This window comes from Leopardus geoffroyi, chromosome D1 (assembly GCF_018350155.1).
Source record: "Leopardus geoffroyi isolate Oge1 chromosome D1, O.geoffroyi_Oge1_pat1.0, whole genome shotgun sequence".
In the NCBI taxonomy this organism is placed as follows: Eukaryota; Metazoa; Chordata; class Mammalia; order Carnivora; family Felidae; genus Leopardus; species Leopardus geoffroyi.
Window position 1 is genome coordinate 96991428 of NC_059329.1, and position 13485 is coordinate 97004912.

General features: G+C 52.5%; 1 long non-coding RNA gene across 1 annotated transcript; it reads right to left on the bottom strand.

Moving 5' to 3' along the window:
• Nucleotides 1-6404: 6404 nt before the first annotated feature.
• Nucleotides 6405-12466, bottom strand: LOC123602605. Its single transcript, XR_006714525.1, has 4 exons — nt 12136-12466; nt 8467-8600; nt 7561-7647; nt 6405-7177 (listed from the first exon to the last, which is right to left on the bottom strand). It is a non-coding gene; the product is annotated as an uncharacterized LOC123602605 (long non-coding RNA).
• Between the last annotated feature and the right edge of the window lie 1019 nt (nt 12467-13485).

Below are 13485 nucleotides of genomic sequence, written 5' to 3' on the forward strand. Positions count from 1 at the left end.
GAGCGGTCCCCAAATTTTTCTCTCTCTTCCAGACCCTACAGGGTGGTGCCATGTGGGAGGAGGTGGGGCGCAATTCTCCGCCTTCCTGCAACTCAGCAAATTGCAATTTATGAGTTTCAATCCACATGAAAGGGCTCCCACGAAGTCTCTCTGGATTCATTTGGAATGTTGAATTAATTTGGAAAACAAGGGGAAAAAAACAACTTGGTTTCAGCCCAGCGAGGGCTCATGACATTTTACCAAGTCCTGTCACCCTTTGCATAAGGAATGAGCACAAGTAAAGTGGGGGTGGCAGCAAAACTCTTTTCTGTTGCAAGGGTCCCATCGTGCGGGCCACCATTCACCCGAGACAGAGAGAGGGCAGAAAGCCCTGGACTGGACGCAGGACACCTGGGGTCCAATCCCATTCCTCACTAGTTACCTTCCCGGATCTTTCAAATGTCTTTGACTCTGCGTGAAGTCAAGGGACACGTGAGGGGTCTACTCACAGGAGAGTGGCAGCTACTGACAAGGCCCTTTCCCCACAGGCCTCCTCCTACGCAGTCTTGTACCGCAGATCTGTTCTCTGCCTCGCTGCCGGAATGATCTGGAAACCAAAACTGGATGGCGCCACCCCACTGTGTTTAAACCCCTCAGCGACTCCCCGTCGCTCAGAGGATAAACTCTGCAGCCATCCTTGTGACCTGGAGTCCCTGCATGGCCTGGCCTCTGCCCACCTCTGCCACTGCTTCCTGAAGCACACCTGCTCCCCGCTAGCCATCGGTCTCTCCGTTCCTGCATGCCCCCTGTGCCTCTCCAGCCTCGTTGCACGTGCTGTTTCTCTGGCCTGGATGCTTTTCATCACTGTGCCCTCCGCGGTCAGCTCAGTCTTTGCTTCCTCAGGGAAGCCATCCCACGCTGAGTCAACCCTTCCCTTTACTCACCCTCCCCTCAGAAGCACTGACCCAGGAGTCATTCTACATTTCTGTGTGTGACAATTTCATGGACTTCTCTCTCTCCCACCGGACAACGTGATCCAGAAGGCGGGGCCCATATCTGTTTGCTTTCACCATTGGATCCCCAGTGCCTAGTACAGTAGCTGAAACACAGGAGGTACTTGGGAACGATCGGCACATGAATGAATGAGTGAATGAATGAGTACAGACAAGGCATTGGCTTCCTTTTGTTTAAGCCATTGGTGGCAAGAGACCCTACAAGTTCTTTAAGAGACGCCACAGGGCGTCTAAGCACAGGGGAATGACATCTCTTGAGGAGAGAGTGGAAAGCCCAGACGAGGACCAGTTCCTGCTCATCTGTTAGGTGGGGATAATTGTAGCATCCAATCATGGGGTTGATGAGATTAAGTAAGAAACAACATGTGTGATGTTTTGCACAGAACAAGGGCTCAGTGTGTGGCTCTGTTCTTTTCAGTTTCTTCTTCCTTCTGTTGACTGCTGATTTACTCCTGGAGTAAATTATCTAGAGGCCAGGCCCGTGGTCCTGAGTTTGCCTGTGCGCCTTCCTTCTTTCCTGCACATTTTGTTAGCCAGGGCTCCCGCTGGTCCTGCTGTTCTGACCAGTGAAGGCACCTGGTGTCCACTGGGAGTGTTCACGGGGAGCACCATTCTGGATAAACAAGTGGATGTGGAAGTAAGGAGTTTTACAGGGAACATTTCTGATGGTCTCGGTGCACACTGAGGGGTTTGGCCCTTTGCACATCTCTGCAGAGAGTGAGTGAGCCTAAGGGAAAGGAATCTCTAACGGGGACATTCTTGGCATTTGGGAAACATGAGCCTTGAACTTCAAGGTCTACAGCCTTGGGTTTGAATTCTGCCTCTCATACGTTTCTTGAGGATTGCCTTTCCAAATACCCTTGGGGGGTTGGGGGGGGGGAGGGGACAACACAAGATGCCATCTGCAAACGTGTCCTGTATCTGTGCGTCTCTCTCCTCTAGTGGTCCCTCCTGGGTCCACAGGTCTCCCTCTTTCCACTGTCCCCACCCTCCCATCCTCAAACCAAGTCTCCACGAAGCAGCCAAAACAGTCACTGTAAGATGTAACTCAGATCACGTCTCCTCTCGGTCAGACGTTCCATCGCTTGTCGTCACACTTGGGCACAACCCAAACACCTCGCCGTGGCACTGGGTAATAAAAGCTGGTCCCTGCCTTCCCCTGGACCGCATCCCCTCTCCCTGACCCTCATCCTCATCCAGGCACTCCCCTCCTCTCTGCCCCTCAAACCCACAGGCTCATTTGCCAGAACCTTTTTCCTCCCTTCACCTGCTTGGCTCCTTCTGGAACTTCCAGGTGTCAGCTCGATGCCCGTGTTCCAGAGAGGCTCTCACTGACCCATCCATTGACAGACACGCCCCCCAACCTAGCCTGTTTTGTTTCCGTCGTTATTACCAGTGGAAAGGATCCTCTCCATTTGGTCGTTGTTTTGTTTTGTTTATTGCCCGCCTCCCCCACTGGAATGTAGATCCATGAGCACAGGGCTCTCTCTGGTAGGTCTTGTCTACTCCTGTATCTCCAGGGGCTGCAAAGGTGCCTGGCCCATGGCAGTTGCTTAACAAATGTTTGTGGACTGAATGAATGACCAACGAGGGGGCAGGAGCAGACAATGAGACCCTCGCAGCAGTGGACTGGTGAGGGTATGGTCAACAGCTGTAACAAAGAGCCCCCCAAATACAGTGGCCTAAAGTACCTGCCATTGCATTCTTTTCTCACATAGCAGTCAAGGCTGATGGGGCAGCGTCATCATCTTTAATAGGTGGCTCTCACGTGACTGCTCCAATTCCAGCCACGTCCCCACCAAACAGGCAGAGGGAGAGCAGAGGGCAAGATCCACGGACCCAGCATTTTAAGGGCAAGACTTGGAAACACACTTGGTACTTCTGCATGCATCTTATTGGCCAGAACACAGCCACACGATCAGACTGAGTTGCACAGGAGTCTGGGACGTGAAGCCATGGGTCCAGTTACAATTATATTACCAGGAGAAAGGGAAGAGCAGGTAAGGGGACAATTCCCAGGCTGCCACCAGTACCCAGAGCTGCCCTTGAGGGCTGAGGTGCCTCTTGCTCCCCTTGGGGGACACAGAGTTGACTCCCATGAACGTTGGGGAAATGAATGAGACAGCGAGGTCCAGAGAGAGCCCCAGCCACCCTGATCGAGAAAGCAAACACTCACATTGCCTAGTCCTTCCTCAAATTCCACTTGTGTGACCTTGGGCAAGTCGCTTGAACTCTCCGAACCTCAATCACTTGATCTCTCACGTGGGGATAATAGTAGATTAGTTTACGATATAACTTGCTTAAAACACTGCCTAGCACATAGGAAGCACCCAATCCGTGACAGGTACCAATATTGTTGTTTTAATAGAATTGCAACTAGTTGTCGATGCACTTTGTAACTGGGGATTTACTGTCTCACGGGGTGCCGGGACGCTTACGGGCGGTGTCCTCGAGCACCCCCATGGTGGTGGGAGGCCCCATGTCATGCCCTGCCCTTAGGAGGCCCTGGAGAGTTGGAAAGAGCATGAACTTTACTCACATGTTGCAGAGTACGGGTCCCAACGCTGCCATTTAATGACTATGTGATTTGGAGCAAGAAACAAACCCAGTCTCTTCAAAAAGGAGGTACGAACAAACTCCTGGTTGCTGGAAGGGTTGATGACACCCATCAGGTCCTCAGTAACGTTTCTCCCCCGGAGGGTCCCATTTGGCCCCTGGAGAAGGAGTCCGTGAGGGGTTCTGGCCCCGCTGCCTCTCTCCGTGCTCAGCTGCTAAGGCCTTGCCGTCTTGGAAGAAACAGAACGTTCTGGGGAAAATGACCCTGGCCAGGTTGCTAATGGCCAACACCCCTCAGAACTGGGAGGGCCTCCCCATCTCCTGAGTGAAGCTGGTTTCCTCCGGGCTGTCCCTCTCTCTCCAGGCCCTGAGCACAGGTAAGAAGGGCGGGAAACACATAATAAGGACTGGCAAGTAGCTACTCGCTCACGCGAGAACTGGCCTATGCATCACCCTGGCCCCGCTGGCTGTTGCCAGTGGAGGGCACTGGTTAAATTCTCTGAGTCTGAGCCGGGCGTGGGGTTCAGATCCTTACACCACGGTGTATTGTTCAAGCCCAGGGGGCTGCAGTCACACTGGATTCCATGGAACCCGGGAAGCTTAGCAGCTACGGCCCCTGTGTTGGTGCAGCAAACCTCAGCTTCCTCATCTGTAAAATGGGTGCAAGGTGACTGAACAAGACCACGCAGGCAAGGAGGGAGGTGAGCGTCGCAAATGCCCGAGAAGTGGCAACTGGGGTTGTTTTTTCTGCCTCTTTCCCTCTGGGTACCCTTGCTGTGTTCACTGTGGAAAGCCCCGAGGCCTCACTGGTCCGCCCAGAACAATTTCCCCCACCGGGAAGCATTGTTCTCGGGATCTTCATAAGGAAACACACCCTCCGGGCGAATCTGCCCAGTGGAAAATACCCACGGTGGCTCCCAGAGACTCTCTTCCCTCAATTCTTCCGACTGGACAGGGGGGAGAGTCGCCCTTGGGTCCCGGCTACCGGGGTGAATTTAGGCAGCGGACTTCCACCAGGGGTCAGCTAGCCGTAGCCCCAGGAGACGATGCTGTGGGACCAGGAGCGAAGCTGTAACTCCTCCCAAACTGGACCGTCACCTCTCTGAAAGGTAAGGAGAGGGGAGGCCTGTGACGGGCCGCCCCTCGCAACCGCGGCAGCCGGCTGAGGTGGGGAGGTGAGGCCTCTCCGTTTGCTGGAAATGAATCCATGGAAAATGCTGGAATGATGTCCCCGCCTCTGGAGCCACTGGGAGGCCGCAGACCTCAGGGGCGGGGGGGGCGGGAAGGGCTGTGGGAACACACAGAGCAGACGGGGCTCAAACTGACTTTTTGACACGTTTCTGTGGGAAGGCGGCCCTGAGTGTGAAGCCGGCTCCCAGAGCAGCTTGGGACCTTTCATGTGGTGCCAGGGCTGGTGCTGGCGCCCTTCACTGGATGCTGGGGCCCCGGGCGGCCCCGGGCGGGGAAGGCAGAGGGGGGGACGGGAGGGGGCCCGGGGGGCTCCCACTTCTATCTACCTCCAGCACCCTGGCGTCTTCCCTGCCAGAGGCTGGAGCAGCCTGGGCTCTGGGGTCAGATTCTGACTCAGCCAGTTCGCCGGCTGTGTGACCCGGGACAAGCCACTTGACTTTCTTGCTACTGTTTCATTAAAGAATGTTGTTGTATTGAAATAGATTGCATATATTATTATTTCATGGGATCAGAACAATCCGGCAAGGCAGAGATCATTAAGCCCATTTTACAGATGAAGAAACTGAGTCTGGAGCCTAAGAAACACCAAGACCGTGAGGGGCACGGCCCAATGCAAACCCACGCCTTTTGCGTCCAAAGCCTGGGTTTTTTGTTTGTTTGTTTGTTTGTTTTTGTTCTTGTTACATCCAGAAACCTCTCTAGTTAAGGCTATTGATGGAAACATGACCTACTTTTGTTAGCGAAGCTATCGTGAGTACCTGGGGGACATAGCACACCGCATGGTCCCGTGGTTGGAGCCTCCGGACATTTCCCATGGGGACGGCACAAATGTCCCCATTTTATGGGGGATGGGGTGACACTGGGGCTCATGAGACAAGTAAAGGGACCCAACAGGGAAAGAGCGTGGGTAGCATGGGCCGGTGCAATGTCCAATTCTCCCCTCTCCAAGGTTCCTGTCCTGGAACCATGCCAAGCCTGGGAACCGTGGGGCTTTGGAGAGTACCACTAGAGAGGACAGGCAGGAGGGGCCCACTCTTGGCCTCCCTGAAGCGCCCCCACGTAGCTGGGGGATGAGTCACCCACCCCTAGGGGACTTCCCTAATTGCCCACAGGTATGCAGGGCCCGCATGCTTGACAGAGTCCAGGCCCAAGGGCAGGGAGCTGGGAAGCAAAGTGACTGGAGAGGCTCGGGTGAGGTCAGGGAGGGTCGCCATCTTTGTGTCACCTGCCTTGGGACCGTGTGGGAGGACGGTCAGCTTGGGAAGACAGACAGAAGTGGCCTTGAGACCCGGTTCTGCCACACCAGCTGGGGGACCTTGGCGGACTGACCGACCCTCACCGAATCTCCGCGCCACTTCTGAGGAAAGGGTTAATAATGGTACACTCTGGGGCGCCTGGGTGGCGCAGTCGGTTAAGCGTCCGACTTCAGCCAGGTCACGATCTCGCGGTCCGTGAGTTCGAGCCCCGCGTCGGGCTCTGGGCTGATGGCTCAGAGCCTGGAGCCTATTTCTGATTCTGTGTCTCCCTCTCTCTCTGCCCCTCCCCCGTTCATGCTCTGTCTCTCTCTGTCCCAAAAATAAATAAACGTTGAAAAAAAAAAATTAAAAAAAAAAAAAAAATAATGGTACACTCTTCGCAGAGGTGATGAAGGACCCCAAATACTGTCTGGCTTACGTGGTAATAAGGGGTTTAGCACGTGGATACACTCAATATGGACTGGCTGTTATTGTCGTTGCTGTTACCACCCTTGGGCCAATGTCCAGAACCTTCTGCCGGCTCAAAGACACACACTGAAGGGTGGTGCCCAGGGCTGGTTTGAGAAGTCAGAGAATCACGTAACCCCATTTGGGGGGCCCTGAAAGTGAAGCTTTTGTTGCATGATTGAGGGATGGAGTGGGGGGCTCCCAGTGGGGCAGCCGGGGTGGGGATACTGGCCGGGGAGCCTCAGCCCTGCCTTCACGGCCTGGCAGAACTGGCCTGCACTCGCACACTCTCATGCAGCGGTCTCTGGGATGGCACCAGAAGTCCAGGGTTTCAAATTATCCTGGGTTGCCCTCTCCACGATGCGTCCGCTGAAGGCCACTGACAGGACATGGCCAACCTTGCTGCTGAGGCGTGGTGCCCTCTGGGTTGCTAGAGGACTGTGGGGCTGGTTCACAGTGGGCTTTTGGCAAGACGAGGCCCCTCTCCATGCCTCAGTTTTACCTTCTGAGAAGTGGGTAGAGGCTCTCTGGCTTTTTCTGCCTCCCTTGGAGGAGCTAAGGAGGACACAGAGGCTGGCCTCGGCTAGAGGGACCCAGGAGGAGCTCCTGGTCTGTTTGGGAGCCACGCTGGGTCCTTCTGGGCTCCGCAAGTTGGCGGCCTTGTCCGCACCAAGGGTGGTCAGCACATTCGAGGACTCTGCCTGAGCTCACACCGCCATAGCAGGCCCTTGCTTTCTGGGAAAGGAGTAAAGATTAATTAAGGTTGTCAGGGCCTAAGTAAAATCACCAATGTCAATTTCCTCCTTCTGGTTCTTGCTGTCAGAATAAATTGGACAGTCATTACCTAATACTCAGCCCTATTTTCCTAATATTTCATGCATGCTGAAGCGTTGATGGGAAACAGGGAGGGTGAGGCCCTTTGGAGTGGCAGAGAGGGCAAGCCGTGTGGAGCTAAGGGTGTCCTGGCAGAATGGCCTTGCCTCCCGCCACTCCCTGGAATGGTGATCTCGGGAGGGGGCGAGGGGTGCGGCTCTGTCCACACAGGGCACTGTTCTGACCCGAATGAGACAGATAGACCTACTGGCAACAGCTCCCAGGGACCGTCAAGCAGCTGGTACCTTCGGGGACTTTGGTTTCAGACCAGGCTCCAAGGGCCACAGCAACTGGCACCTTCACGGACTCCAAGATAGCCTCAGTTTCTTAATCTGAAAAATGGGAATGAATGAAAGAGATTCACTCACAAAAGTGGACAGTTTGTCCCTTCCCAGGTGCAGGTATCTCCCCGGGGAACACTCCAAAGACCAGAAATCCTTCAAGTACCAAAATAAGAGCTGTTTCAAGGTCCCCCACGTAGGATTACGTGCCTCACTGACTGATGGAACCAGCCCCAGGCACCGCCTCTCGGTGTGTGGCCTTGAGCTGGCAGAAGGTCCTGGCAATTGGGCTAAGGACGATAACAACACCACCGATAGCAACCGGCACCTACTGGGTGGATGCATGTATATACTTGTCAGCTGATGACTGAGAGCATTTTGTGAGAGCGCTAATGGGGAGGGGGCAGAGAGAACTCTCTGGGGTGCTGGAAATACTCTATTTCTTGATCTGAAGGATGGATATCCCAATGCATACAAACAGAAATATTCACTGAGCTGCGCACTTAAGACTTCGCTTCACGTACGCTATGGGTCACCGAAACTTTGGAACAGCAAAAGGATTCGGCCATCATTGGGATCTGAGTGTTGACCATAAGAGGCTCTGAAATACTGAGAACCAACTGAGGGTTGATGGGGAGTGGTGGGGGAGGGGAAAGTGGGTGATGGGCACGGAGGATGGCACCTGTTGGGATGAGCCCTGGGTGTTGTATGGAAGCCAATTGGACATTAAATTATATTTGATAGAAAACAAATACAAAAATAAAAACTGAAAAGCACTCTGTGATGCTACTTCCCTGTGGAGAAAGGGCTCTTGATTGGGCATCACCCTGGGCCTGGCATGGTGTGACAGGGCTCCACAGGCTCTCTTACCTTAACTCCGCTGGTAAGCGCATGAAGCAGGACTCGCCATCCCCAGTGCGGAGCAGGCAGCATGGCGGGAGGGGCGGGAGACCAGGTCTGCAGCCAGCCTCCAAGCTTGGGCAGGTAGGTCTCAGTCTGCACACCTGTGACAGAGAATGATGACAGAGCTGACCTCAGAGGGACAGAATGAGCCACTGCTGGAGGGAACGTCAAGTGGTATAAACCCTATGGAAACCATACGGTGGTTACCCATAAAATAAAAAATGGAATTACTGTATGATCCAATGATTCTCCTTTGGGTATATACCCAACAGAGTTGACAACAGGGCCTCCAAGAGAGAGTTGTACATCCATGTGTACATGATAAACACTATCAAGAATGTAGGGGCGCCTGGGTGGCTTGGTTGGTTGAGCGTTGGGCTTCAGCTCGGGTCATGATCTCGCAGTCCGTGGGTTCGAGCCCCGTGCCAGGCTCTGTGCTGACAGCTCAGAGCTTGGAGCCTGCTTCAAATAGATTCTGTGTCTCTGCCCTCCCCTGTTCGTACTCTGTTCCTCTCTCTCTCTCTCTCAAAAGTGAATAAATATTAAAAAAAAAAAAAAAAGAATGTAAAGTGCTTGCCTCAGAGAGGCGATAAAAGAAGGTTAAACTTCAGCCTAGTGACTCCCCTTCTCTGGGCCTTGGTTTCCCCCTATGCTGGGGGGTGTATGTGTCAGTCCCCTCTGCATGGATTGTCCCCACTGATGGGTGCCCCTGAGACCTGAAGCCCCTTGACCTGCAGCTCTCGGGAGTGCCTGGGCATCAGGGATGGACGTGGGCAGTTTTCTTTTGAAGAAGGTCTCTGTGCTCCCCTTTCAACTGGAGCCTGAAAGGTTATATACCCGTACTCTTCAAATTCACAGCCAGCCCTGAGATCTTCTAACCCTACCAGGTCACTGGGGAGAAGTTGCCTCCATCTGATGGAGGCAGCCCAGGCCACTTTTGGACACAGGAGGATGGTGCTCATTTCTTTTGTACACTAACTTTTTGGAGTTTCTACATGCGCTGGGCCCTGCACTGGGCTCATGCAAGGTACAGACAGTATGTCAGGGATGCCGCCTCCAGGGAGCACAAGAGCAACCAGGATGTCCAGTCTTGCCCACAAATCTCCATAATCCAAGAAAATAAGTGATAGAGGTTGTGAGGAAGGGATAGAGTGAAAGTGGCAAGGGAATTCTGAGCTGCGGCCACCAAATCTTACACAATGATGTTACTTAGTCTTTGTCAAAGGTCCCTTGAGCTGGAAGGGAACTTCTATCACTCATGGACAGCAAACTGCCTGAAGACCCCCTCTAGACATTCGGACAGCCCTCTCAGAGTCCCAGGGAGTAGCAGCCCTACCTAGTTCTCTCCCTCCTCCTTTCACTGCTGTCTGGGGACAGAGGACCAGAGAAGCTGGTTGGGGTGGGGGAGGGAGACAGAAAGCTGGAAATTTCAGACTGCATTCACCCCAGCATTGTGACTTGGCGGCTAAGTTGCTTTACTTTGCTGAACCTCCGTGTGCTGATCTGTGAAATGGGAATGCTGTGCTGTGGGCCCTATCTCAGACATTGCCCCATGGCATAACTCCACCACACCAGAGCTTAGGGCTAGACACGTCCAATCCCCACGGCCTAGAACACAGCGAAGAGTGAGGACTTACCAGGTATTTGTTGAATAACATGTGTAATAAAATCAAGCACAGGACCGGACCCTGGATGGTGGAAACAATCTTGAAAAAGAATGAAAGTGGAGGGCTCACACTTCCTGATTTCAAAACCTGCTATTAAGTTACAGTAATTAAAACACTGTGGTGTTGGCATAAAGACAGACATATAGACCAATGGAAGAGAATAGAGGGCCCAGAAATTCACCCTTGCACATACAGTCAAATGATTTTTGACAAGGGTGCTGAGACCATTTCATGGGGAGAGGACAGTTTTTCCAAGAAATGGTGCTGGGAAAACCGGATATCCTCATGTGAAAGGACAAAACCGGACCCTTACCTCACACCGTATATAAACGGTAACTCAAAATGGACCGAAAACCTACACATTAGACCTGAAACAGTTCAACTCTTGAAAGAAATCAGAGGACAAAGCTTCATGGCACTGGATTTGGCGATGATGTCTCGGATGTGACGCCAAAGGCACAGGCAACAAGAGCAAAACTAGACAAAGTGGATTTCATGAAAACTGGAAATTTTGTGCCTCGTAAGACACCATCTGTAGCGCGATAAGGCACCCCCACAGAATGGGAGAAAACATCTGCAAATCATCCATCTGATAAAGGCTTCATATCCAGAATATAGAGGAAACTCCTAAATGCAGCAAAGAATAAACATTCAAAAATGGGCAAAGGACTTGAAGAGACAGTTCTTCAAAGAGGATATACCAATGGCCAATAAACACATGAAAAGATGCTCAGTGTCACTCATCCTCAGGGAAATGCAAATCAAAACCCCAGGGAGAGACCACCTCACACCCATTACAATGGCTGCTGTCACCAACAAAAACAAAAACAAAAAACAAAAAAGCCCAAAAACAGAACACAAGTGCTGGCGAAGATGTGGAGAAATTGGAACCCTCGTGCATTGTTGGTGGGAATGTTAAATGTTATGGCTGCCGTGGAAAACAGTCTGCAGGTTCCTCAAAAAATTAAAAATAGAATTACCACATGGGCCTGCAATTCTTCTTTTGAGTATATACCCGAAAGAACCGAAAGAAGGGTCTCAAAGAAGTTATTTGCCCACCCATGTTCATAGCAGCATTATTCACAACAGCTAAAACGTGGAGGCAACCCAAGTGTCTACCGACTGATGAATGGGATTACTAATGAACGTACACACGTACAATGGAGTATTATTCAGCCTTAAAAAGGAAGGAAATTCTGCAATATGCTACAACACAGATGATCCTGGAGGACAATATGTTCGGTGAAATAAACCAGTCTCAAAAATATTGTATAATTCCACCTACATGTGGTGCTTAGAGGGGTCAAAATCGAAAAGCCCAAAAGTGGAATGATGGTTGTCAGGCACTGGGAAGAAGGGAGAACGGGGAGTTTGGGTAAATAGAGTTTCAGACTGACGAGATGGAATGCGTTAGGGGGACGGATGGTGGGCATAACCACACAGCACGGTGAATGTAGTTAATGCCACTGAACTGCACACTAATAAACGGTTAGGTGGTAAATTTTATGTTGCATGCATTTTAACACAATGAAAAGAAGAAAAAATATCAGGGCGCCTGGGTGGCTCAGTCAGGTTGAGGCTCAGCCTGGGTGCAGGCCATGATCTCGTGGGTTCGTGAGTTCGAGCCCCGCCTGGGGCTCACTGCTGTCAGCCTGTCCGCATACAGCCCGTTTCGGGTCCTCCGTCGTTGCGGCTTCCCTGCTCACGCTCTGTCTCTCAAAAATAAACATTAAAAATTAAAAAAAGAAAAAAATTAAGCATGGAAGAGTGAGACTAGGCGCATCCTGGACATTCTTATGCTTATCCTGGGCGGGACCCTGAAAGAAAGATTGAGACCCTCCCTCAGTTTGGGGTGTGTGGTGGGGGCGGGGGTGGGAACACCTCCTGGACGGGAGCAAAGTTTGAGCAAAGACTGGAAAAGGGAAGGGAAGAACAAGAGGTCACGGAGCCTTGTTGTTTCTCTTCCTACCCAGTATGTGGGTCTAGAGCAGACACGGTGTCACCCCGGTCCCCAAGTCCAGAGACACCGGCCTTGATGTGGACATGATACACGCCATGCCTGCCCTCTCCGAAGGCCCCGGCGTTCCCAGGCCTTCACAGTCTTGCTTAATTCCCTCAAATATACGCAGCCTTTAATTTATGGGGACACAGTAGTGGCCCCAGGGTCTGAACTAGAAATCAAAGCAAACAGGCATCATTTGCCATAAACAGGCCGCTCCCCAGTGGGTTCTGAGGCCCAGGGACAAGGAAACCCCGAGATCCTCAGATGGGGAGCTCACAATAGGCGCGGGGCTGCGGTCCAAGGCTCCGACCGCGAGGCCCCTCCCAGCTCCGGTCTTGGAGGAGCCTCTGAGCCGCTGGGAGGGGCCGTGGACAATGGGGGGCGGAGTCCACCGGCGGGATGGGGAACAATGGGTCCAATCAATTCCGGAGCCTCCTCACTTGTTCTAAAATAAGTCCTGGAGGTCTGGGGGTGGACGTAAATCCCAGTAGAGAAGAACAGCCTCGCCTCCCTCCGTTAGGGGGGTTGGGCTCTGGCCCCGAGTACCCATCGCAGCGCCCCAGCGGCCCGCGGGTGTTGGTGTGCTTCTAAATGTTTAACAACCTGCTCCGGAGAGGGTCAGCCCTGGCCTGGAGGGTTTGCCGATCGCCCAAATGGAAAACTCCCCGAGGCCAATTTCAGGCTCCCAAGGCAGTATCCCAGAAGGCAGAGCTGGGAAGAGGTCTGCGTCGGTGCACCATAGTGGGGTACTTCCTGCACAGGCCATAGATACAAGTGATCTCGTGGCATTCGTGATAGTAAATATATGTACTGGAGAGCGCCAGCAGGGGAGGGGCAGAAAGAGAGGGAGACCGAGAACCTGAAACAGGCTCTGTGCTGTCAGTGCAAAGCCAACTGCCAGGCTCCAGCCCTCCAACCATGAGATCACGACCTAAGCAGAAGTTGGACGCTCAACCGAGTCCCCAGGAAGCGATGAGTTTTGATTATTTGTTACCTTTGTTTTAATATAATGTATTTTTTTTTTATTTTTTTTTATAGATAATTTTTTTTCAACGTTTATTTATTTTGGGGACAGAGAGAGACAGAGCATGAATGGGGGAGGGGCAGAGAGAGAGGGAGACACAGAATCGGAAACAGGCTCCAGGCTCTGAGCCATCAGCCCAGAGCCTGACGCGGGGCTCGAACTCACGGACCGCGAGATCGTGACCTGGCTGAAGTCGGACGCTTAACCGACTGCGCCACCCAGGCGCCCCTTAATATAATGTATTTAACTGTGTGTTCATATCATTGAATTTTTAAGGGTGACATTCCTGAGAA